This window comes from Pseudochaenichthys georgianus, chromosome 10 (genome assembly GCF_902827115.2).
Source record: "Pseudochaenichthys georgianus chromosome 10, fPseGeo1.2, whole genome shotgun sequence".
In the NCBI taxonomy this organism is placed as follows: domain Eukaryota; kingdom Metazoa; phylum Chordata; class Actinopteri; order Perciformes; family Channichthyidae; genus Pseudochaenichthys; species Pseudochaenichthys georgianus.
In genome coordinates, this window is record NC_047512.1 from 4,807,494 (window position 1) to 4,832,062 (window position 24,569).

Below are 24,569 nucleotides of genomic sequence, written 5' to 3' on the forward strand. Positions count from 1 at the left end.
ACTGAAACCTAAAGAGCTTAATTTCAAATAAATCCTAAGTAGAAATCATATTCAACACTTCTGAAGTGTTGAAGTAAAGGGAGATTATATTCAACATGTCCATTGTGTACCTTACAATAATTACAATTCTTATGGCAATATTCAAATCTTGGAACTAGACCCTGAACGGGATGTGAGCAACACAAGAGATAATGTTTGATTAACACCTCAGTGACAGAATCAAGCTTCGATGACACCAGGACAGTTCATACTTTTTCAAACTCAATCCATCATTTATTATAATTTTTTCACTATAAAAATTCAAATAATTGTCTACATGCGATAGAGCTCCTGAAACAATGTAACAAGATAAACTATATTTTTGGATGATCTGTCACATACATTGAAAACAGTTATTATGCTGACTTACATGCCACAGCCTCAGAAACGTGGAGTCATCTTCATGCAGATATGCAGGCAGAGCACGGAGGACAGCAGCACATCGGACATGGACGTCACCTTGCTCCCTGAGTGTGAGAACATATCTTTGTTTTACTTTGGATGCTAAACAGTATAACCACACAACAACAAGAAAGTGCTCTTCCATGACTGAAGAGATTAACATTTTGACAAAGATAATCCACTCTAGTATGAGAACAAAACACCAAGAGGCATAACCGACTCACCTGGAGGTCATAGGAGGCAAATAGCTGATCCAGAACTTCAGTTTCCTTTCCTTGCCGCCTTCTTCCTGAACAGGCTCTGAAGATGGAGGACATGTCTATCCAACTCCGCATAGAAGTGGTTCTTCAGGTTGAGGTTTGTTATCCTGTGAAACTCTGCTAAAATATAAAATGACTATTTAATTCACAGTACAATGTATATGTGGACTGAAGGCAGCAGAGATAAACAGAAACATAACATGCTAAATCTGAGTAAACATGTCAAAGTTATCAGTGACAAAGGCACACAAAATAATTATATAGTTGTAATAAATAAAATATTTTCACCTGTGACTCCATTTTCAAGGCAGGTCAGCGTTCCAGGATCTCTCCAACAGGTAGCTCATCATTGATGATCTCATTGCGCCGCAGGGCAAAGGTAGTCTGCATTAACTTTTAAATCAAGGGAATAATAATGTTATAATGTTCAAGTAACTCTGCCCTTGTATCAAAGACAGCAGCACAAAGTTTGCATTTCCAAGCCATTGGAAAACATAACAATATTCACAGGCCAACACAAATATAATTTCAGTGTTGAGCACTAAATATTCATTCACATTTTAGTAACCATGTGGAATAAACATGGACGCAGGAAGGGGCTGCAGCACCCCCAAACGCGGCGCACCTACAGTGTAACAGCCCCTACAAACGGCAGCACTTGCCAGTGGGCATGTCTGAAGATAGACCAACAACCAATCACATGAAAGCTATGCTTTGCTCCCACAATGCAGTTCGGCTAAGCGTGACGTCACCCCATTCAAAGTGAACGGGCAGAAGCGTCAACGCACGCCGCTGTGTGTAGGGGCCGTAACATCACTCCATTCACTTTGAATGGAGTGACGTTACACTATGCCAAACTGCATTGTGACAATCAAATCATATGCCAGTATAAGCTCTAGCCAATCAAACCGCGTGCTTGTGTGTCCTGGGCGGGATATTCATGCGAGTGGTTGTTGGTCGAGCTTCAGACAAGCCCGCCGCCGTGTGTGTAGGGGCCGTAAGCATGGCATGCCACAGTTGCGCCGCTGCGAGGCTTCACTCACCACCACCCCCCCCCCCCCGCGCCACAGTTTCTCCATTGTGAGGCTTACCAGATTGAAGAAGCCATATATCTGCCAGTTGCTTCAGTTTCCTTAAGAGAAAAAACATTGAAGGTTAGCTGGGTTGCAAAGTTTTCACAAAATGATCTGAGAAACACTATTTTCGAACCTAAAATGGCGGCAGGCGGAGCGCTTTTCTTCTTTTGTGTTACAGCATGCATGTCTGTGCATGTTTTATTAACTTAGACTAGAGGCATAGCGGATTTACGTTCATTTTATCCACTAACGTTATACCATAACCGTGCGTTCTGCATGTTTGTAAAAGCAAGCTAACTTGAAACACTAGACTATTAATCTGTTAAATCCGGCAGCCGTCGGTACCGAGGGGTTCTTGTTCACGAAACCAAGATAAGATATCAGATTAAAGCTGAAATTCCACATATTATAGAATTATTAAAATCACTGTGCGATTGTTACCTTTGCTGAGTTACATGTATTTGAAAACGCTGGGGGGTATAAATTACCTTGTAAAAATGAATAGTCTAGTGTTTCAAGTTAGCTTGCTTTTACAAACATGCAGAACGCACGGTTATGGACGGTACATTGTAGTGGATCAAATGAACGTAAATCCTCTAAGTTAATAAAAATATGCGGTAACAAAAAGAAGAAAGAAAACGCGCCGCCTGCCGCCATTTTAGGTTCGACTTTTCCAGAAAACTATTGCAACACAAACGTTAAACATAACTTAAAACAATATACAAATACTGTCTTACACGTAAGTTAAATCGTTTTTCAAGTGAGGCAGATATTAAATGTAGGCTAGCTAACAAGAGCTCAAATCAAACTAACACACCATGCGACACAAAGTGCATTATATGCAGAAATGAATAACACATCATTTAAATACTGTGCAAAGGCAAGACGTAACTCACCAGAGTAGTGCGGCCTAAAAATGATCATGATTCCGGCAGTGAGAGCACGGTGGGCAAAGTATTCTTAAAAGTTTGAGCGATTTCAACAGAGGCGAGCAGATAATGGCGGGCGGACTCTGGTGAAGGATTGAACGTCTCGGCACGTCGGGGGCGGAGCACATACGTGATGACGTCAGACCAACGTCAGACAGATTCATTAAAAATGTTTGAGGACTATTACCAATATGACCCAAAGTGGTTGAACACTGTATACAGTACACAATAATAAATCAGTTCATAGTCATCAGAAAATTAGCGGTGAATTAACTTTTTGAAATGTTTGAGTTAAAACAATCAATTTGCTTTCAGAAGCTTGTAATGTTCGGTCTTACAGTGTGCAAGAACACTGGTGATTCTGTGAAATCACTGGCTGATTAGTGGTTTTGAAAAATCACTGTTGTGGTTGTAGTGGTTTTTCAAAATCACTTACTAATGATTCAATAAGTTACAGAATTGTATAATTATATAAATATAGGTAAAATATAGTGATAAAATATAGGTTACATACCTTGTGTTGTGAGAAATGACAAAAAGATCGTTCCAGAATGATTCAGAAGTGGGAAAATGAATAAAGCAACCTCTGGGTTAAAAATAACCCAGGCAGGTGTTCAACTGCAATTGAAGCCCTAATAACCCCTTTGACCCAGCATGAACAACCCACCAGTGTGTTTACAGTACCCAAATAACCCATAATTATGACCCAGCCAAATCAACCCAGCAATGTGTTTATAGAAATAACCCAGCATTTTTAAGAGTGTATGGTCATTGGTTCTGGGAATGTCCTTTTCGAGCCTGAGACCTGAAAAACAGGCTTGGGGCTTAACAGGTTAACATGCGTGTCACTGCACGATCCGTACCAGACACACAGTGTGTTCTGCGTGCGTGTGATACTGTCGGAAGCATGTCAAAGCCCTTTGGTTTAGGATCTGTCTTGGATTTAAATAAAATACTGATATCTTTGGTTTGACTATAGGAAAAATAAGGCTCAAATTGTTCTTTATTCGAAGAAAGAAAACATAAAATGCTTGAATAAAGTGATTTCAATACAAAAAATGTAATTAGTGTATACTTATTATAATACCTAAGATATAATTTTTAACATGACATTTAATTGGCCCACAAGATTTTGGTAGCATTGTTAAAGGCATTACATATTTTTTTTAATATGTATTCTCTAAAGATATGTTAATATTTCTTTGAAATAGGTGCAATAGATGTGTGAGGACCATCATTCCAACATCAACAATGGCGAAGATACTGTTTTATAATTCTAATTTCAAATTGGGTGCATTAATGGCGCATTTCCACTGCAGTGCCTCGCACGGCTTAGTACGGTATAGTTATGCTTTGGTAGGCTAGCCTCGCTTTATGCTGCGTTTCCATTACAGTTTAGTAGCTGGGGCAGTAACTATAGTAACGCAGTGTAGGCGGAGCCGTGACGTCATTTTTAATGCGAAACACAAAGCCAACATCAGCCGTTAGCTGTTAGCACTCAGAGCTCACAGCTCCTCATATCTGTTCAGAAACTAGACAGAAGTTAAACAAGTACAAGCCACAGACTGTCTGAGTCATGGCGAATACAGTCGCTGGTTTATTTATGTCTGTAGGCCGTTGTTGTGAGTGTGGACGGTCGGAGCATACACTGCGTTAGCTTAGCCAATCTCCATTCAGAAAACACGCATTTTAAAGGGTTTTTCGTCTGCCGTCTGTCTGCAGACTTGTCAAAGCATTAATTCATGGTTTTTACTAACCGGTATCAGTATGTTGTTGGCAGCGATTATCTCACTAGTTTAGCATACTCAGCCCGGTTGTTGGCCCAGAAAGAACCACGATTTTGGAGAGCCAGAAAAACTGTGAAAAAGTACCCGCTAGCCGGAACTACGCCGAGTGGAAACGCACAAAAAAACCACTTAAACCGTGCTACGCGCTACAGGGGAAATGCGCCATAAGAGTCACTACCTAAACACTAACAATTATGTGCACTATAATTGGCTTAAAGTCTACAGCTAAGTTAAGCACATGTTCAACAATGCCGTATATTTAATTTGTGTTAAGCACTCTGAATTGCTTTGTGTTGAAAGTTGCTATATACATAAAACGTGCCTTGCCTTGTGTGTTTCGAGAGCACCTGGCAAATCTCCCCTCTACAATTGAGTATAGAAAGCAACAAGTTATTTCTCAATGTTTAAAGAAGAGTGGGAATCCATACCTCATTCTCTATCAACGAAGGCAAAACCCCCCTCAAAAAGTGTATGATAAGGATCAATACAAGATGTCAGATCTGACTGAAGGCAGGTGAATAACAGTTTCAGGCCAAGGTGTTATCTTTGCATAATATCATTCTGTAAAAAGGACATGTTGTATTTATATGCGCCACATTACTTCTTGGCGATCCACAGCAAGGTGCAGAGATGTCCTAGAGTCTTTATTGTACTCGCAGTAAACACATCGCTATATCCTGTTTTTATCTGCTGTCGGTTTGTTCCTCCTGCTTCCTTAATTTAATTATCCTGGTGTCTACCTTTGAGGAGTTATTTACACATTGTTCTTGATAAGGCCAAATGTGTGTCTGATCTCTGAAGTAAGTTTGTCTGATTAAATTAGAGCCCGTCCTTGATAAGTCTTGTGTGTGTTTATGTCTTTGCGTTATGCAATTACAATTCTATCAACGAGATTTATTGATTGGCTCGGCCATGCGAGCTGTGGGCTGCGTTTCCTCTGAATGTTCTTTCTTGCAGCCCGGGAGATACAATTTTTCCTTTTTTTGGCATTTCAGATATTTCACGTACAATAAAAACAACAATTCTGAACCCAAACAAGTCTTGGCTGTGTCGTCTTGGTTCCATAAATATAGTTTTCTCGGATGTATTAGGAATATACCCTTTAGAACTTTATTCTTATACGACAGTGAAAACTATTATCAGAGGTGGGAAGTAGTGGAGTACAAATTATTTGTTAGTTTACTTAAGTACATTTTTCTGGTATCAGTACTTTACTCCACTTCTTATTTTTCTGACAACTTTTTACTTTGACTTCTTACATGTTGAACACAAATACCTGAACTTTCTACTTCTTACATGTTGAACCCAAATACCTGTACTTTCTACTTCTTACATGTTGAACACAAATACCTGTACTTTCTACTTCTTACATGTTGAACACAAATACCTGTACTTTCTACTTCTTACATGTTGAACCCAAATACCTGTACTTTCTACTTCTTACATGTTGAACACAAATACCTGTACTTTCTACTTCTCACATGTTGAACACAAATACCTGTACTTTCTACTTCTTACATGTTGAACACAAATACCTGTACTTTCTACTTCTCACATGTTGAACTCAAATACCTGTACTTTCTACTTCTCACATGTTGTTGAACCCAAATACCTGTACTTTCTACTTCTTACATGTTGAACTCAAATACCTGTACTTTCTACTTCTTACATGTTGAACACAAATACCTGTACTTTCTACTTCTTACATGTTGAACACAAATACCTGTACTTTCTACTTCTTACATGTTGAACACAAATACCTGTACTTTCTACTTCTCACATGTTGAACAAAAATACCTGTACTTTCTACTTCTCACATGTTGAACTCAAATACCTGTACTTTCTACTTCTTACATGTTGAACCCAAATACCTGTACTTTCTACTTATTACATGTTGAACTCAAATACCTGTACTTTCTACTTCTCACATGTTGAACCCAAATACCTGTACTTTCTACTTCTCACATGTTGAACTCAAATACCTGTACTTTCTACTTCTTACATGTTGAACTCAAATACCTGTACTTTCTACTTCTTACATGTTGAACTCAAATACCTGTACTTTCTACTTCTTACATGTTGAACCCAAATACCTGTACTTTCTACTTCTTACATGTTGAACTCAAATACCTGTACTTTCTACTTCTTACATGTTGAACTCAAATACTTGTACTTTCTACTTCTCTCATTTCCCAAACAGCTGGTTCCTTTAGTCTGAATGTGTGTTTGGTGCGTGGTCATTATTCTTTAGAGTCATTGCGTGCCTATTGGTTGGAACACGATTCGTGTATCCATCATTTCCTGGTCTTCTCTAAAGAAGAGGGACCAATGGAAACGTTGTCATGTTGCCGTTGTTCAGCATGGAAACATTCATTAGCTAACAATGACATTATTGTTCTGTTGATATAAAGGGAGGTCAGGTACTCTTTAAAACAGCTGCTAGTTATGGGTACTTTTTACTGAAGTACATTTCAAAGTCCATACTTCTTTACTTTGACTTGAGTAAAGAAGTTTTACTTTACTTTTTCCAGAATATTTTTAAACACGAGTATCTGTACTCCTACTTGAGTAAAGGATGTACTTTTGCCATCTCTGTCAAAAACACAATAAAGAAACCCTTGTCTTCATCGTGGTCGTTCACTGTGTGATCAGTCGTACCTGAGCTATGTCTGTTCTTCTTATTCCAAGTGAAATGCTTCCTCTGAGAATGTTCCCTCCACGTTCATCGGCTGCCAATCAGCTTCCTAACATCTCATGAGCGGATGTGACAGGCTGAGGCGGAGACGAGGGGCTGCTGTCAAACTGCAAATAGGCAAAAGTAAACAGGTGAAGTTTGACAACAAAGCAACAGCAAACATGTCGTTCTTCGCAACTGATGAAGTCCCTCCGTCAGAGCCAATCAGGAGCGAGCATGTCTCCTCGATCTGAGCTGAAAATTGAGTTTCCTCTTTGAGTCAGAAGTATTTTAGATGCTGGGACTCAGATGGGAGCAGCAGCATGTCCTTTTTTGTGTCAAAAATCGAAGTGAAGAACAGGAACAGATGTTAGCGCCCCCTTCAGGCCGGTTATTTGTATGATTCCCAGTCAGCAGCATACACATGTATTTTAATGTATGCTAAAAACAGACAACAAAATCCTGCTGTCCTAAAGAAAAGTGCACTGACTTATTTCCCGGTACTGACTTGCTAATTAAGTTGAAAGACACAAACCATGCGCACACATAAGGCAGCCAGACGGGGAGTTTTAAATACAGCCTGGAGATACTGCTGCTCTTGGGCTATTTTACATTTATCACAGTACATCTTTTGACCTCCCGGGCATTTTTTTTTATTATTGGACTGGACTGCAGGTGGAAGAGTATGAGCAGAATCTCCAAATTAAGGATTTTCTATAAAAACAGCTGCTTAATTTGCTTTAAACAGAAATAATTGTGCCCAGGTGTGTTTCAGGTGGGAAGCTAGGGTTAGCATGAAATCCGAGTGGTTTCTGTACACACAATGTGGCAGAAGACACAAGAATCTATTTCATTTAAACTTTAAGATAAACTTTCTTTCTGAATCCAACAAACTACTAAATGAAAAGTGTGGCTATCTGAACTAGAAAACATTCAGAACTTCACTAGGACTACCCCAACATTTGAATTGTAATATTACAAATATTACAATAACTTGCTCATATGCGCGTCAGGGCTTTTCGATGTCAAAATGGCGTTCGACTGAGTAATCCCAAAATAGGTGTAGTGGCACGGCCATTACAAGCCAAAAAGAGAAGGAAAAAAAAAATGTCATAACGTTTATTAATCGGTTGAATGTCGAAACGTTTAAACCCTGAGGTTGCATATCATATGAAAATATAAATGCACTAAACGCTCAAAATCTCAGTCTGCAATGAACTTAAAAACTGGATAAATCGGTTTCTTTTCCAGACATAATAATACCCTGATGATTAATCATAAAGCATTATGGATTGTCAGTGTTTTCAAATCCTTCACTTGCATTTCAATTTTTGCGATATATTGTCTTGTGATGTTATGCATGTAAAGTAAAGTTGGCCTCAGTCAAACCCTCCGTCATGACCATAAAATAAGTTGTATTTTAGGGGGTGAACTGCGACCGGTATTACAACTGTATGGCTGTACGATTCTACATTTTATTTTGCAAATGCGTTAGTTGAGAACTAGAGCACAGAGTATTTCTTAACACGAGTATCTGTACTTCTACTTGAGTAAAGGATGTGTGTACTTTTGCCATCTCTGGTGTGGTTTAGTAGACATGTGTATCTTGGTCTGACTGACGTGTCCTCTAATGCAGGCTTCACCTCAGCACCATTGTGTACTTTATAAACCGGATTTCCAAGAACTGCAAAAACACGTTGACCCTAGACCGTGATGACCTAGCCGCGAGAGCAAAATAGGATGATTGTATTTAACCTAAATACAGAAATTAGGAGACATGCTATCCAAAGAAAAGATCAAGAGTCTATAAGTGATTGATGTAAGGTGTTGTAATATCTGTGAATATACAAGAGACGGTATTGGATGACTATGGTTTTATTGCAATAAAAGACCGAAAATCCACCAAATCTGTCTTAGAAATAAGACAATTATTAGCTTTAGGGGAAACAACACAAGGTAATGTTGTTCTTTGATAAGATAAAACGAAATACAATGTGTACTAAACATAAAAAAAAAAACCTAGTTAGAAACTGTGATCTGTTCCTACATGAATCTGTTCATGGTCGGTGGACCATTACGACAATTGCATAAGGTTAAATCATTTGTTTTTATAATAGATATTTTTTATTTCATTGGTAAATCACATTGACAGGATTGTTAGCAATATGGGAAAATGTGTTGGGCTATCCATCATCGTCAATGGCTGCCCCTATTTCAGCCAATCGTCATTCAAACCTCATTAAAGGATGCAATACTTAACCTGTTAAGCCCTGAGCCGGTTTGGTCTCAGGCTCGAAAAGGACATTCCTATAACAAATGACCATAATATCTTCACTTCTAAAAGGGTCTTTTTTCTCAAAGCAAGATTACATCTGTGAGTTGGGTGTAGAAGTGTCAGAATCAATATAGATGTTTTTATTGTAAAGTCAATTCAGATTGAACACTGTAAATTACATTCCATTACATTTAGCTGACGCTTTTATCCAAAGCGACTTTCAATAAGTACATTCGACCAGGAAGACACAACCTTGAAGAAAACAGAATCATAAAGTACATCAGGTTTCAAAGAGCCAAACATTTCAAGTGCTACTCAACTGGCTTTAGATAAGCCAGTCCTTTATTAGTATATAAGTGATCTGTTAGCAGTTCTTTGTTAGTAATTCTATCGCTCGAAGTGGAGTCGAAAGAGATGAGTTTTCAGTCTGCGCTGGAAGGTGTGTAAGCTTTCTGCTGTCCTGATGTCAATGGGAGCTCATTCCACCATCTTGGAGCCAGGATAGCAAACCCACGTGTTTCTGCTGATGGGAACTTGGGTCCCCCTCGCAGCAAGCCGCTTGGCTGATGCAGAGCGGAGTGCACGTGCTGGGGTGTACAGTTTAACCATGTCCTGGATGTAGGAAGGGCCATATCCATTCGCAGCATGGTACGCAAGCACCAGTGTCTTGAAGTGGATTCTAGCAGTTACCGGAAGCCAGTGGAGGGAGCGGAGGAGCGGCGTGGTGTGGGAACATGTAGGAAGGTTGAAGACCAGACGAGCCGCTGCATTCTGGATGAGCTGCAGAGGTCGGATGGCACATGCAGGTAGACCAGCCAGGAGGGAGTTGCAGTAGTCTAGGCGTGAGGTGACGAGAGCCTAGAAAACTAAATAAAATAAAACACCAGCGGTAATTAGCTTAATCAGAGGAGGATTTGCCTCCTCTTTGCCACCCTCGTGACTCCCGCAGGACTCCAATGTCTGACGCTCCAGGAAAGAGCTACCTAAAATGGACGCCTGATTGCTGAGTTCTCACAGCTGTGGGGCCACGCCCCTCTAATTAGTTACCTCTCTACAGCTGATGGGCGACAGCAGAGTGGCCCTGCCTATATTGTAATGCAGGCTTGAGTGCCCACTGAGACCTGTGTAACGGGTTCACGTGAGCAGATCTCAGATTTAAAATCTCTCAAAAGCGCCGTTTTAGCTACAATAACTACAGAACAATTATACAGAGTAGGATAAATGAAACGGAGAAGTCTAATTAAACAAGAATATAACTTACTACGTCAATAGGTATAGTGTCGTCACCCGGTCTAGATGCACACTGATAGTGTCCGTCCTAAAACAAAACGTTACTTATTGTGAAAACCACCCTTGAATGATGGGATGGTAGACTAAAGCTTGAGGAATCCAAACTATAACATATAATAAGTACCCTGTTTCAAGATTGATGCAAAACAAGTGACATTTGACCTTTTTAGAGAGGTTTAGAAAAAGAAAACCATTTGGGTGCATTTTCCATATCTCTGGCCCCCTCGTTCGATGTAGATGATTGACATCTCTTGTTAACCGTTAGAGCCAATAGAATCGAGGGGAAGTTCCTAAAATCCATCTAAACATTACCCATTGGTGAATGAGTGATGCACAGCCAGAATGCCCCGGAACCGGAAGCTGCGATACACTGGTGGCTACCATTAGCAGCTAATATAACATTTATCCCTAACCCGATTTTTACATACAAATGGAATGATGGATTATCAATAATTGTACTTGATGTAAGATGTTGTAATATCTGTTTATATACAGTACAAGAGACTGTATTGGAAGATTGCGGTTTTCTTGCAATAAAAGACCCAAAATCCACCACATGTCCTGTCTTTTTCTTAAAGGTGGGGTAAGTTTCAGAAACCGGCTCGAGATACACTTTTTGTTATATTCCATGTAATGCTCTTAATATCCCGATAGCAATGAATATATTAAATGCTTTGACGATAAATACATTAAAAAAATATCATCTGTGGAAGCCGTGGTGCTGTAAAAAGCTCGACCAATCATCTGCCTCGGCCCGGCTAAAGTAACTGGATGGCCTACCTGCCTGTCAGCCTTCCATCGGGGCACAAACTTATCTCGTGCCCTCATTGGTCATGTGCACGTTCGTGTGTGTTGGAGGAGGGGCTCTGTGAGGAAGTGGCAGATTTTCTCCTGTTGTGTATTTTCAAATTCTATCGCACTCAAGCTGGTTTCTCCAAAATGACCTACCCCACCTTTAAGCTATTCAGCAATAAGACAATTATTAGATTTAGGGGACACAACACAAGATGATGTTGTTCTGTGATAAAATCAAACTAAATATATTTGTGCTAAACATATCAAAAAACAAATCCACTATTATTTGATCTAGCCATACACTGTGATCTGCTCTTCGTTGGTGAACTAAGAAGACGATTGTAGAAGGATTAGATCATTGGTTTTAATAATAGATAATTTACGTTCAGGATGATTTGACAGGATTGGGAGCAATATGGCTGCCCCTCTTACAGCCAATCACCATTCAAAGCTCATTAAAGGAGGCATTACTTAAGCAGCTGATCAATATTCCAGTGTTGGTCATGTATAATGTCGTGTTCTTGTTCCGCGGTGATTGCCCTTGAAGCTATTTCATGGACTAATTCTAAGACTAATTAATTAAAGATGATGTAATTGAATTGAATGGATTTTAAGTAACCTTGAACCACTTCCTTTCTGGTGCCATTGGCATCAGCTAATGGGGATCTTTTAAAACAAATATAAAGATATTTTACGTTCAAAGACCTTTCTCACCGAGCTCCATTCTCTGTCCTGTGTGCAGTTTGTGACAAATTGCCTTCATTATAAGATACGTTATTTGTTTACTTCCTGTCTGTCTTCTTCTGTTGATTTCATAGGAGTCCGGCGCTCTTTCTTTACATCTTTTCCCTTCTCTTGCTCTGTTTTTCTTTTCTTTACTTGGGTCATTTTAGCCATCTAGCATGTAAAGTCTCCTGCTCTCCAAACATTTTAAAATGTATATTAAAAACTATTCCACAGTGTTTTCTGATGGAGAAAACTAATGTTTGTTCTCCAAAGCTGACGGTACATTGACCGGACTTCTTTCTGCGTATTGAGATGACTGCACATAGTCCCTTGGTGCTTTTTAGCAACGGTCTGTTAGCGAAAATTATCAACCTCTGGATTGTTCTAATTGACCAATCGGAATTGATTGTTAACTAAGTTGTGTATTAATTGAGGATGCAGTTTAGTTTTATGTGTAGCAGTGGCCGCAGAATAAATATATTAATGTAACAGTTTGGTTAAACCACTAAGTCCGACAACGCCACCCCGGGAATTTCACCCAGGGAAATGTGACAATTTTAAGTAACTAGGACTCACAGGTTCGGTTACTCATGGAACAAGAGACGTGGTCCAATTATCAAAAATAGAACAGTTTATTTGTATACAATAGTAAAAATACAATTTATAAAAACAGTCACACAGGATCAGCAGTACGGGTAATGACCCTGCGTCAGAAACCCGTCTCTTTTCGGTGCAGCAAAACAGCAGCGGTTCTTTAAAGCCTTAGCTTGGGCCGATCAGGCAGAGAGGAGAGAGTTTCATGCGCTCTACGTTACGGCTACTTGACGGGCATCGCCAGGAAGTCCCTCCGCTACGCCGGTGACGGAAGCAAAACACGGCAAGAACGGAAGTGGGTAGGTCTGGGCACCAGCGAACAAGAGGCCGCCAGCTAGAAGCCTCTGCCCCTTTATAGGGTGCCCCCTGGCGGTGATAGGCTAAAACGAATATGTATGGAGTGAGATTTGGGTCAATATTCTATATCCTTATATCCGTTAGCGCAGCTAGCTAGCACCAGATGCTAACAATAACAATGCACGAAAGGTCTCTCTCTCGCTCGCTCGGGCCACACAGACACCTCCCGATGGCCAGTCGGTGCCTGCCGGTGAGCGTGGAAGTGTGGTCTGCCACAAGCGGGCGGCAGGAGCGGGGCTGTCAGCATCAGCTTGTAGACGGTATTTTAAACTCGATACGCTCTGAAACTACGGGGCGGCCGAGGAAAAGAAATACACATGCGTTAATCGCGTTAGAATAATTAGTGGCGTTCATTTATTTTTGCGTTAACGTGTTATTAACGCGTTAACTTGACAGCCCTAATATTTATATATATATATATATATTAGCTGTACACTTTCCGAATATAATAGTTTTTTATGGACAACTTCACCATTCAGTCTCGTCCAACTGATCGTGCAGCTGTCACTCCTCGGCTCTTGGTAGTTCAGGCATTTATCAAACTTGGCAACTCCGTGGCAACTCTAGTGGCTCCGCCCCAAAGTGTCAGAAACTTTTCACGCGCGCGTAGACAGACTCCGCGAGCAAGTGAGGCTGACACTCCCGCGAGCGAGCAAGAGGGCTGTCTCTCTCGCGAGCGAGCGCATAGCCGCATGCGGGGGTTTAATCTGCGCGCGGGGGTCATTTCATGCGCGTGTAAAAGCACATGTTCCACTCGTGAGTAGCTTGTTTTGCGCGATAGAATATTGACCCAAATCTGACTCCATACTATGCCTTACAACACTATTTACTGCTCATCCTGCTATGGATATGGTTCAAACAAGAGAAAAGTAGATATTTAGATCTTAGACAGCTGGACAGACATCAACATCCAGTAGCATCACCACAAGTCAAGCAAACTCTCTTTCTTTCTTCTTACTTCAAGTATAGCGTTCGTTTCAAACCGAGAAACGTATCACAATAAGCGGGAAATGCAAAGAGGAAATACAACAACGTTCTCTTTCCTAGACGCATCTTTGGAGATGAAGCTCAACTCCTACACAACATGTTGGATAACACTTGGTGCATGTTTTTACTTCAGAGGAAAGTGTGTGTGAGTCTGTGTGTGTGTGTGTGTGTGTGTGTGTGTGTGTGTGTGTGTGTGTGTGTGTGTGTGTGTGTGTGTGTGTGTGTGTGTGTGTGTGTGTGTGTGTGTGTGTGTGTGTGTGTGTGTGTGTGTCACGCCCTGTGGCTGGGGCCAGAAGTGGCGCAGCTTGCCTGAGAAGCCTTAATTAGCCGGCATGGCTCCTAACCATCACACTGCCATTGATCCACACCCACACACACACACACACACACCCACACACACACACACACACACACACACACACACACACACACACACACACACACACACACACACACACACACACACACACACACACACACACACACACACAGTTAATGACCTCTGACAGGCTGCTGGTAGGAGCTAACTGCTTTTGGACCACTACAGCTGTGACATTAATACAGTGTACGGTGTGTATATTTACAGCGCAGTTAAGACAAAAGGAACATCCGCTCAAAGGCGTCGTTTCATTTTCCATCCAATTATTCTGCGAGGAAGCGGAGAGCAGCCGCCACTTTGTGGAAATCTTCCTGCTGCAGAAACAGAGCTGTTAAGCTCCGAGCTTTGCCTCGTCGCTGCTAATTCAAGAGCAACTCCGACGTCTCTAGTCCTTCCCGAACCCCAATTTGTCTCCTTTTTGTTCTCTACTGTACGACTGTTAAAATATGCTGATGAAAGGAGGACGAGCATCGCAAGGAAACAACCGTAAACCAGTGCTTTTATACCCAGAGGAAAGAAGGCTTCTTGTTAGTCTGCTTTTCTGCCTGACATGACACTTCTGCCCGGATCAAACGTCTCATCACAAAATGCAACCTACAAACAAAAGTGCTTACCCATAATCCATCGGTGCAGGTGTGGGATGTGGCAGGGCTCTGACATGCTTGTTAATCCTTCAGACAAGCTTCCCCTTAATTAACAAGCCGAGACTTTAGCAACACGACGCGAAATGAATTCTGAAGGAAATATACTTCTGATTTTCTCTTGCATCTGCTTTGTCGCTGTGAGGAGAAAGGAAAGCTTTAAAGGAACATACCGCTGTTTCCTCAAGATTATTCACCACTTTAAATAATGAACATTCATGAAATTACACTTAATATATTCATTGGTAAGATATGCGATCCAGTACAATACAGCACGAGGAAACACTTATATGTTAAACATTGTATTTTTCCACGACCATGATGCGCTGCTCTCACCGCCTCCGCTCTTTTGGTTTCAATTTTTCCACCACATGTTGGGAGCTGCTGCTGGGACCAGAGCATTAGTGAGGTCCAACACTGCCAGCACCAACCCAACACACACACACACACACACACACACACACACACACACACACACACACACACACACACACACACACACACACACACACACACACTGAAACAACGCCGTCCTACAGACATGTTCTTTGGCTTAAAAAAGGATGACAATTTGCTTCGAGTTAGTTTCTGGTTTTCTTTATTTGTGGAACCAATTAAAAGGAAGTATGAGAAAAATAAAGGCCTTTTTGAACATTTAAGCATGGAAACATGTCACAGTGGAGACACTACATACCTGAAGATTATGATAGTGTTATCCTTTGCAGACCATTCACAGGCACATCAACCTTTATAGCGCACTACAGGAAAGGGACAAACCCGAAAAAGCACAATAGGGCCTCTTTAAAAGACGGTTGGCAATCAAACATGGTTATTCAGACAATGGGGTACCACCTTGGGAATACAGACATATCCTATACTAACCTTCTTACATTTTTCAAAACTATATATCATAAAACTTCAGGAACTACAGTATTTAGAGATATAGATAAGACAAGATATGCCCTTCTTCAACTTCAGTTTAAACTCTATTGTTATACAGGTGGAAGACACACATTGACAAATACATGTTTTTAGGCCATGCAAACACACAGCTGAGGTTGATAGTGATGTACAACTGTTGAACGGACATTTTCATAACCGTGGAAAAAGAAAAGGCTTGAATGACTCTCCTGTTGATTGAAACAGATACTATAGCCACCATCAAAAGACAAACTGCCATACTAAACACAAATGGGCTGCGAATAAACTTGATCTATATGAAGTACAGTACAAATCCATCATTAAAACCTCCATTGCTTTATCTGATAGTGTCTTTACATGGTGCAATTTCTAAATGATGTTACTGCATTGCAAAACTTGGGTTGTGTAATATTCCAGCACAGGAATACTTTAATAATGCACAGAGAGGGCATCACCCAGGTTTATCAGGGTTCTCATTTTTGCCCTAAGAGGCCGATCTGTCCATTACATTACATTGCATTTAGCTGACGCTTTTATCCAAAGCGACTTACAATAAGTGCGTTCGACCAACAAAATACAAACTTGAAGAAAACAGAATCATAAAGTACATCAGGTTTCATAGAGCAAAAACATTTCAAGTGCTGCTCAACTGGCTTTAGATAAGCCAGTCCTTTGTTAGTATGTAAGTGCTTTGTTGATAGTTCTATCGCTCGAAGTGGAGTCGAAAGAGATGGGTGTTCAGTCTGCGCTGGAAGGTGTGTAAGCTTTCTGCTGTCCTGATGTCAATGGGAGCTCATTCCACCATCTTGGAGCCAGGATAGCAAACCCACGTGTTTCTGCTGATGGGAACTTGGGTCCCCTTCGCAGCGAGGGTGCAGCGAGCCGTTTGGTTGATTATTTTTTTTGTTGATATAATAATAATAATAATAATACATTTCATTTCGAAGCGCTTTTCCAGGTGCTCAAAGACGCTTTACAGTGGTGATAAAACATGATAAAATAGAATTTAAAAATGTATAAGAACATGATAAAATAACATTTAAAAAGTTATTAAAACAGCAACACAGCATAATTCACAGATTAAAAGCCAGTCTGAAGAGGTGTGTCTTGGTCAGTGTTTTGAAAGTGGGGGGGTCAGTGCAGTCTCTGATGTGTTGGGGGAGGGAGTTCCAGAGGGTGGGGGCAGCGATGGAGGAGGCTCTGTCCCCCCAGAGGGTGGGGGCAGCGATGGAGGAGGCTCTGTCCCCCCAGAGGGTGGGGGCAGCGATGGAGGAGGCTCTGTCCCCCCAGGTTCGGAGCTTGGTTCGTGTGGGGATAGAGAGGAGGTTCGCTTCTGATGAGCGAAGGCTGCGGGAGGGGGTGTAGTGGTGGATCAGGTCGGAGAGGTAGGGGGGGGCCTGGTTATTGAGAACTGTGTGTGTTAGCAGAAGGATTTTGAAGTGTATTCGTTGACGGACATGGAGCCAGTGCAGGTTTTGAAGGACGGGGGTGATGTGGTCTCGGAGCGGGTGTGGGTGAGGAGGCGGGCAGCGCAGTTCTGGATGTATTGTAGTTTATTTAGGATTTTGGATGATGAGCCATACAGGATGCTGTTGCAGTAGTCCAGTCTTGAAGTGACAAATGCGTGGATGAGGGTTTCAGCAGCCGGGAAGGTGAGTGAGGGACGGAGGCGGGCAATGTTTTTCAGATGGAAGAAGGCGGTCCTGGTGATGTGGTTTGTGTGTTTGTCAAATTTGAGCTGGCTGTCAAAGATTACTCCAAGGTTGCGAATGTGAGGAGAGGGGGTTAGAGTGGTGCTGTCAAGGGTGAGGTTGAAGTTCTGAGTGGTGTTGGTGCGGGATGGGGGTCCGATTATGATGATGTCAGACTTGGCGCTGTTCAGTTGAAGGTAGTTTGTTTGCATCCAGGATTTAATTTCTGAGAGACAGTTGGTGAGTGTGGAGTGAGTTGTGGCAGTGATGGTTTTTGTGGAGATGTAGAGTTGGATGTCATCAGCGTAGCAGTGATACTGGAGGTTGTGGCGACGGATGATTTTTCCAAGGAGTATGTAGAGGATGAAGAGGAGGGGACCAAGCACCGAACCCTGGGGGACGCCTTGGTTCAGAGGAGCAGTGGAGGAAGTGCAGTTATTGATGTGGATGAACTGGTGTCTGTCGGTGAGGTATGATTTCAACCAGGAGAGTGCAGTGTCAGTGATGTTGAGGGATGATTCCAGGCGGGACAGCACGATGGTGTGGTCGATGGTGTCGAACGCTGCTGTGAGGTCGAGGATGAGGATGTGGATGTTGAGATTGCCGGAGTCTGCCGGAGTCTGAGGAGAGGAGGAGGTCGTTAGTGATTCTGAGGAGGGCCGTCTCTGTGCTATGCTTTGTCCGGAATCCTGACTGAAAGGGTTCAAACAGGTTATTGGAGCTGAGGTGGGATTTTAATTGGAAGGCTACAACACGTTCGAGTAGCTTAGATAGGACGGGAGATTGGAAATGGGCCGGAAGTTGGACATGATGTCATGTGTGAGTCCGGGTTTTTTCAGTATGGGTGTAACAGCAGCCAGTTTGAGTGAGGGGGGGACTGATCCAGAGCAGAGGGAGGAGTTAATGATTGTGGTTATGAGTTGGGAGATGGGAGGGAGGCATTCCCTGACACATGTAGTTGGTATGGGGTCCAGAGTGCAGGTGGAGTTCATTCCGGCCATGAGGGTGGAAAGTTGCATTGGGGTCACAGGGGAGAACCGGGATAGGGGCTTTGAGGTGAAGGGGGGGGGAGCCAGGAGGGGAGATGGGGAGGGCTGTTGAGGAGGTCAGGTTTCTGTAGATGCTGTCGATTTTGGATTGAAAGAATGAGAGGAAAGAATTGCACTGTGCGGTTGTGAAGGATGGGGTGGGCGTTGTCGCAGGGTTTAAGGAGTGTGCTGATGGTGGAGAACAGAGCCTTGGGTTGCTGGAGCCGGAGTGTATCAGTTTGTGAGTAGTAGTTGGTCCGGGCTGCTTTGAGCGCATTATTGTACTGATGTAGGTGGTCGGTGTAGGCATGGAGATGGACTGTTAGAGTGGTTTTCTTATGGAGGCGTTCCAGTTGGCGTTTTTGTGATTTCATTTGGCGGAGTTCAGGGGTATACCAGGGAGCTGAATGTGTGAAAGAGACAGTTTTAGTTTTTTGGGGAGCCAGTTCATCAAGGCAGGAGGAGAGGGTGGTGTTGTAGTAGTCCACTAGTTGACATGGATTGTCAGGCGGGGGGGGAGGGAAGGCGGACATCTTGCGGGTGATGCAAGGTGAGAGTGCTGAGGGAGACAGGGATTTTAGGTTTCTGAAGGTTATTGTGCGCTTGTGTTTTTGGATGGGGATGGGGATATTGATGTCCATGGTGATGGCCAGGTGGTCGGAGATATGAGGGTCGAGACTGGATAGGTATATACTTTATTAATCCCTCGTGGGGGAAATTGTTTCTCTGCGTTTGACCCATCCTAGTGTTAGGAGCAGTGGGCTGCCATTTTGAACGGCGCCCGGGGAGCAGTGTGGGGAACGGAGCCTTGCTCAGGGACACCTCGGTAGCACTTGGTCTTGCCGGGACTTGAACTGGTGACCTTCCAGTTGCCAAGCCAAGTCCCTATCGACATCGCCACCACCGTCCTAATGCAGAGCGGAGTGCACGTGCTGGGGTGTACGGTTTAACCATGTCCTGGATGTAGGGGAGGGCCAGGTACCATCGTCCATGTCAGTATGAACGCAAACTAAAGTGTTTTTGAATGAGCTTAATTTGCTGGAATTCAAAATGTTGCTCGGTTGAGTTTTCGTTTGTATATTTCCAAACCTGTCACCCACTGCCACATTGCAATGAGCTAAATCAGCAGCGCCATTCTCCCCCTGACTTATTACCTTTTGAAAATCTGTCCGGCTTGTCTGGTAGATTGTATTGTGCTGATGTAGAGAAACCCAGCGTGATGCAATCCCAAAGAGGAGGACAGGAGGAGCGGGTGAAGCGAGATGCTGAAGTTTCTAAATCTAGCAGCACCGTGAGTGTGAGCGCTGATAAGTGTACAGCAACAAAGAAGGGACATCAAACACGCGTGGGGCCAATCCTCACCTGATAGTTGGCGAGTGGCGTCGTAGCCCACAGAGGGAAAAGCGAGGGAAGAGGAGGGAAAAGAGAGAGGGAAAGGAGAGAGGGAAAAGAGAGGGAAAAGAGAGGGCAAAGAGAGGGAAGATGAGGGGAAAGAGAGGGGAAAGATCGAGGGGAACGAGAGGCGAAAGAGAGGCAAAGAGAGGGAAAAGAGAGGGAAAAGAGAGGGGAACGGAGAGGGAAAGATGAGGGCAAAGAGAGGAGGGACAGGAAGAGAGGGGAAAGAGAGGGAAAGAGAGGGGAAAAGAGAGGGAAAAGAGAGGGGAACGAGAGGGGAAAGAGAGGGAAAAGAGAGGGCAAAGAGAGGGAAAGAGAGGGGAACGGAGAGGGAAAGAGAGGGAAAAGAGAGGGGAAAGAGAGGGGGAAAGAGAGGGCAGCGACAAGCCGCCATCGCTTGTTAACACTCAGCGACACAGCCAGAGCCGCTTCTAATGGCCTCGCCAAAACTTTTCATTTTATAATTGGCAGGCAGCCCTCCCCGAGATTGACAAATGAGTGTCAGCCATCAGCGATTCCCCGAGCCAGGGATGCCAGAGATGGAATCAAAATAATTAAAATAAATAAGGTGCCAAGTGATGGCAGCGCTCCCTCCAACATGGCAGATGAGGGCTGCCAGCGAAAAAAAGAGAAGGAGGGATGGTTCGAGTGTCAGTCTTCACCTCCTCTCCAGGACGTCTACCCACTAAACCGTTATTATTGACAAAAATGTGCCAGCTAGTCAGTCGGCTGTGTGTTGTGTGTGTGTGTGTGTGTGTGGTGTGTGTGTGTGTGTGTGTGTGTGTGTGTGTGTGGTGTGTGTGTGTGTGTGTGTGTGTGTGTGTGTGTGTGTGTGTGTGTGTGTGTGTGTGTGTGTGTGTGTGTGTGTGTGTGTGTTAGCACAGGCCTGATTATCTGATTCAAACAATGCCCGGTAATCAGTAGGAATGTGGACCTCAGGATGAGCTAATTTACTCTTCTCTTGGCCACTGTCTGCTCTTTTTCTTTGTTACTGAGAAGAAGAAGTAGGAGTGAGATGTGATAATGAAGCTGCTGGAAATGCAAACGAGAAGCAGACGCCTGTGCAAACGCCTGGGAGGACACAACAGCATCGTCCCTGTTTACACCTGGATTAGCATCGGGTTGTGTGGTTAGAGCAGCTGCATCTGGGTTTGATTGGCACTAACATCAAATCACCATCGAATTAAAAAAAAGCCCATAAATGAATATAGTGGTGCAGAAATGAATCCTAAAGCCAGACATTAGTCAGCCTATTAGCCTGAAATAGTTTTGTTCTACGACATAAAATACGTCAGTAAATACTCCACTGGTGAATTAAAAACGGGGGTTGCTAACAAGTGTCTAAATGAGACGACTAAACGTCATCACGCCCATCATTAGCCACCTTTAGCTTAGCGGTGGTGACGTGAAGTCATGTGACCGTGCTGTAGTTCCTTTATAGCCCAACATTAGCCACCTTTAGCTTAGCGGTGGTGACGTGAAGTCATGTGACCGTGCTGTAGTTGCTTTATATCCCAACATTAGCCACCTTAGCTTAGCGGTGGTGACGTGAAGTCATGTGACCGTGCTGTAGTTCCTTTATAGCCCAACATTAGCCGCCTTTAGCTTAGCGGTGGTGACGACCGTGTTTCTCTTTACAAAATAGGTCTGACTGTGTTGGTTGTATACATCTCTCCATTTAAAACCTTACCAACCTTTTTGAATGTATCATGACCAGTAGCTGACACACACACACACACACACACACACACACACACACACACACACACCACACACACACACACACACACACACACACACCTATTTTTCTCTTTGGTATTCTCGGCTCATTCTCACCCCACTCTCTCCTTTTTCTATTTTGTTTCACTCTCATTTTCCGTCCTCTCTGTGCTGTTATCTAATGGAGCTCTGCGGTGATGTGCGATGCTACGTGAGATGGCAGCAGAGCAGACAGGTGAAAGCCACTTTGTCATCGCTAAAAACCACCTGCAAGCTTCCAAAAAGCTCATTAGCACCTATTTGCTTCTCTTCTGCTCGCTGGCCTTGTTGTTTCTCTGTCACTTATCCCCCCTGCTGGCACCAAGCTTTGTTCTGAAATGTCAAATTTCCATCCGGTCGTGGGCAAACGTTGATGCTGATTACAGAGCGAGGACTGGACATGCAGCTCAGGACAACGGGTAGACGAGAAAAATGATGTGAAAAGAAAAAATAGAAGTCTCTTCAAACCTCTCTCCGACTGTCGCTGCTATCGATCGCTGTCCAGATCTGAGCTCACTTTTCATATCTTAATCGCATCCGAGGCATATGGCTGAAATGTATTTTCTTTTTTATTGAATCCCTCAGAGCTACTTTACACAACTGTACTTTATATATTGTCTATCACAGTGGTTCTCAACTGGTGGGTCTCGACCCAAAAGTGGGTCGCGAACCCGTTTCAAGTGGGTCTTCAACTTATTTTGAAGGCCCGATTTTCTAAACGCTGTGTATGCAGTAGGCGTTGGACTGGAAGTCCCCGGAGACCATGAACGGTTTGAAAACTTCTGTCACGTAGTGATCATCTTCTCATAAAACAATCTTTGCTGATGTTTTTTCGAGCCTTCTGGCCAATCAGAATCAAGATTGTTGCCGGAAGTCCCCGCGGAGAATAACTTTGCGGTAGAACTATTCTTTATACATCCATGGGTACAACTTCAGATCGAAATGAACACATAATGACATATGACCCCCGGTCTGATGATTGACAGGTCACAGAACAATGGGGGCTATCTCCCCTTACCCACAATCTAAAGTAAGTCACACAGACTCTCTCCTCTTTGCTCTTCTCGCAGAAAGCTGTCAGAACAAAGTGAAAAACAAACAATGGCATAACATATTATTAATATGTCGGGTAGTAATAGATTTATTTATTTTCTTCTCAGAGTACCAGAATGCGTAGTTTATATGTTAGTATTTCAAATAATCTCCTGGGGGACAATCCCCCAGACCCCCTGCTGGGCTTGGGTTTTCAGCATGTGTGCCTTTTTATATAGTTCAGCTTTGATTCCATCATCTCATCAAACCTTTTTTTAAAGCATACTTTAAGTTCTGTGAAGGGATATAAGGGATATGTGCACTGTACTTCACTTTAATTAATAATGTATGCTGCAAAGCGTATATTTTACTACAGGATTTTTTGTTGAATAGATTTGAGTGGTTCAAATGTTCGGGTCGCGATTTATTGACCAAGGAAAAAGTGGGTCCCGAGGCCTGACCAGTTGAGAACCACTGATCTATCATATGTTTATAAGTTGCTGCTATGTAATATATGGGTCTTTTACAATCCAACTGTCAACAACATTTTATATTGAGTTGTCTTTGTGGTTTATGTCTTTTCCACTGTCGATATGTAAATATAGTTGCTGCTGTTTTTGAGCCAGTGGAGGGAGCGGAGGAGCGGCGTGGTGTGGGAACATTTAGGAAGGTTGAAGACCAGGCGAGCCGCTGCATTCTGGATGAGCTGCAGAGGTCGGATGGCACATGCAGGTAGACCAGCCAGGAGGGAGTTGCAGTCGTCTCGGCGTGAGATGACGAGAGCCTGGACCAGAACCTGCGTGGCTTTCTGGGTCAGCATTTTCTTTTTTGCATGCCGTGAATTTTCTCTTATTTTTGTTTCTTTTCTCAGGACAAGTAATAACCTAAGTGCAGTACTACAGATAGCACTTATTTGCTTTGTACCGAAGAAGTGTTGTTATGAGATTTGTTGTGAAAATTCAAGATTCCCAAGAGGTTGTTTGCTAATATTTTTGCTGTATTTATTTGTGGGTACATGGCCTTCTGCAGACCTGTCCAAGAAATAGTGCCAATCGTTGGTTAATGTTCAAATAACACCTCACACGAGTGAAGAAAATGAAAACCGATACATGCTGACCCCGACCTGCAGCGTGTGGTTAAACTGTGTGAAGCCGCAGGAACACAGGAAACTCAATACAACTCGGAAAAAAGATTCAGTATCTTTTTTGTTGTGAAATAAAAACCGGTTGAGTTTTTTAGTTTCTATTCCTTCAACTTTCTATTTCATTAAGTCTCCGGGAATAGAGGCGAGCGGAAAGAAGAGGACAAGTCGGAGCCGGCTGCAAAAAGAGCATTCAGCAGAGAGTTGCCTTCTATTATATTTCCTTAGATATGAGTCTGAATAAGGTCAGAGAGTAACCTTTGAAGTGGTGCACTATAGACCACACACGGGGCTGACTGAGAGACAGAAAGAGTGTGTGCGCGCCGTGACATTTCCTCCATCCTCTAATTTGAAGCCGATCCACTTTGGAGAAATTGAAGGTGGGGGGACTT

At 42.8% G+C, this 24,569-nt stretch overlaps 2 long non-coding RNA genes across 2 annotated transcripts in view; both read right to left on the reverse strand.

The window, feature by feature from the left end:
* LOC139434658 (uncharacterized) overlaps positions 1-15,300 on the reverse strand; it is a 41,800-nt gene extending 26,500 nt beyond the window's left edge. Inside the window, exons 1-2 of the long non-coding RNA XR_011643996.1 lie at positions 15,185-15,300; positions 7,152-7,295 (exon numbers count right to left, since the gene is read on the reverse strand). This is a non-coding gene — a long non-coding RNA (uncharacterized lncRNA). The remainder of the gene's footprint in view (positions 1-7,151; positions 7,296-15,184) is intronic.
* Positions 702-1,880, reverse strand: LOC117454439 (uncharacterized). The gene is made up of 3 exons (XR_004552986.2): positions 1,793-1,880; positions 990-1,094; positions 702-821 (listed from the first exon to the last, which is right to left on the reverse strand). It is a non-coding gene; the product is annotated as an uncharacterized lncRNA (long non-coding RNA).
* Positions 15,301-24,569: the final 9,269 nt, after the last annotated feature.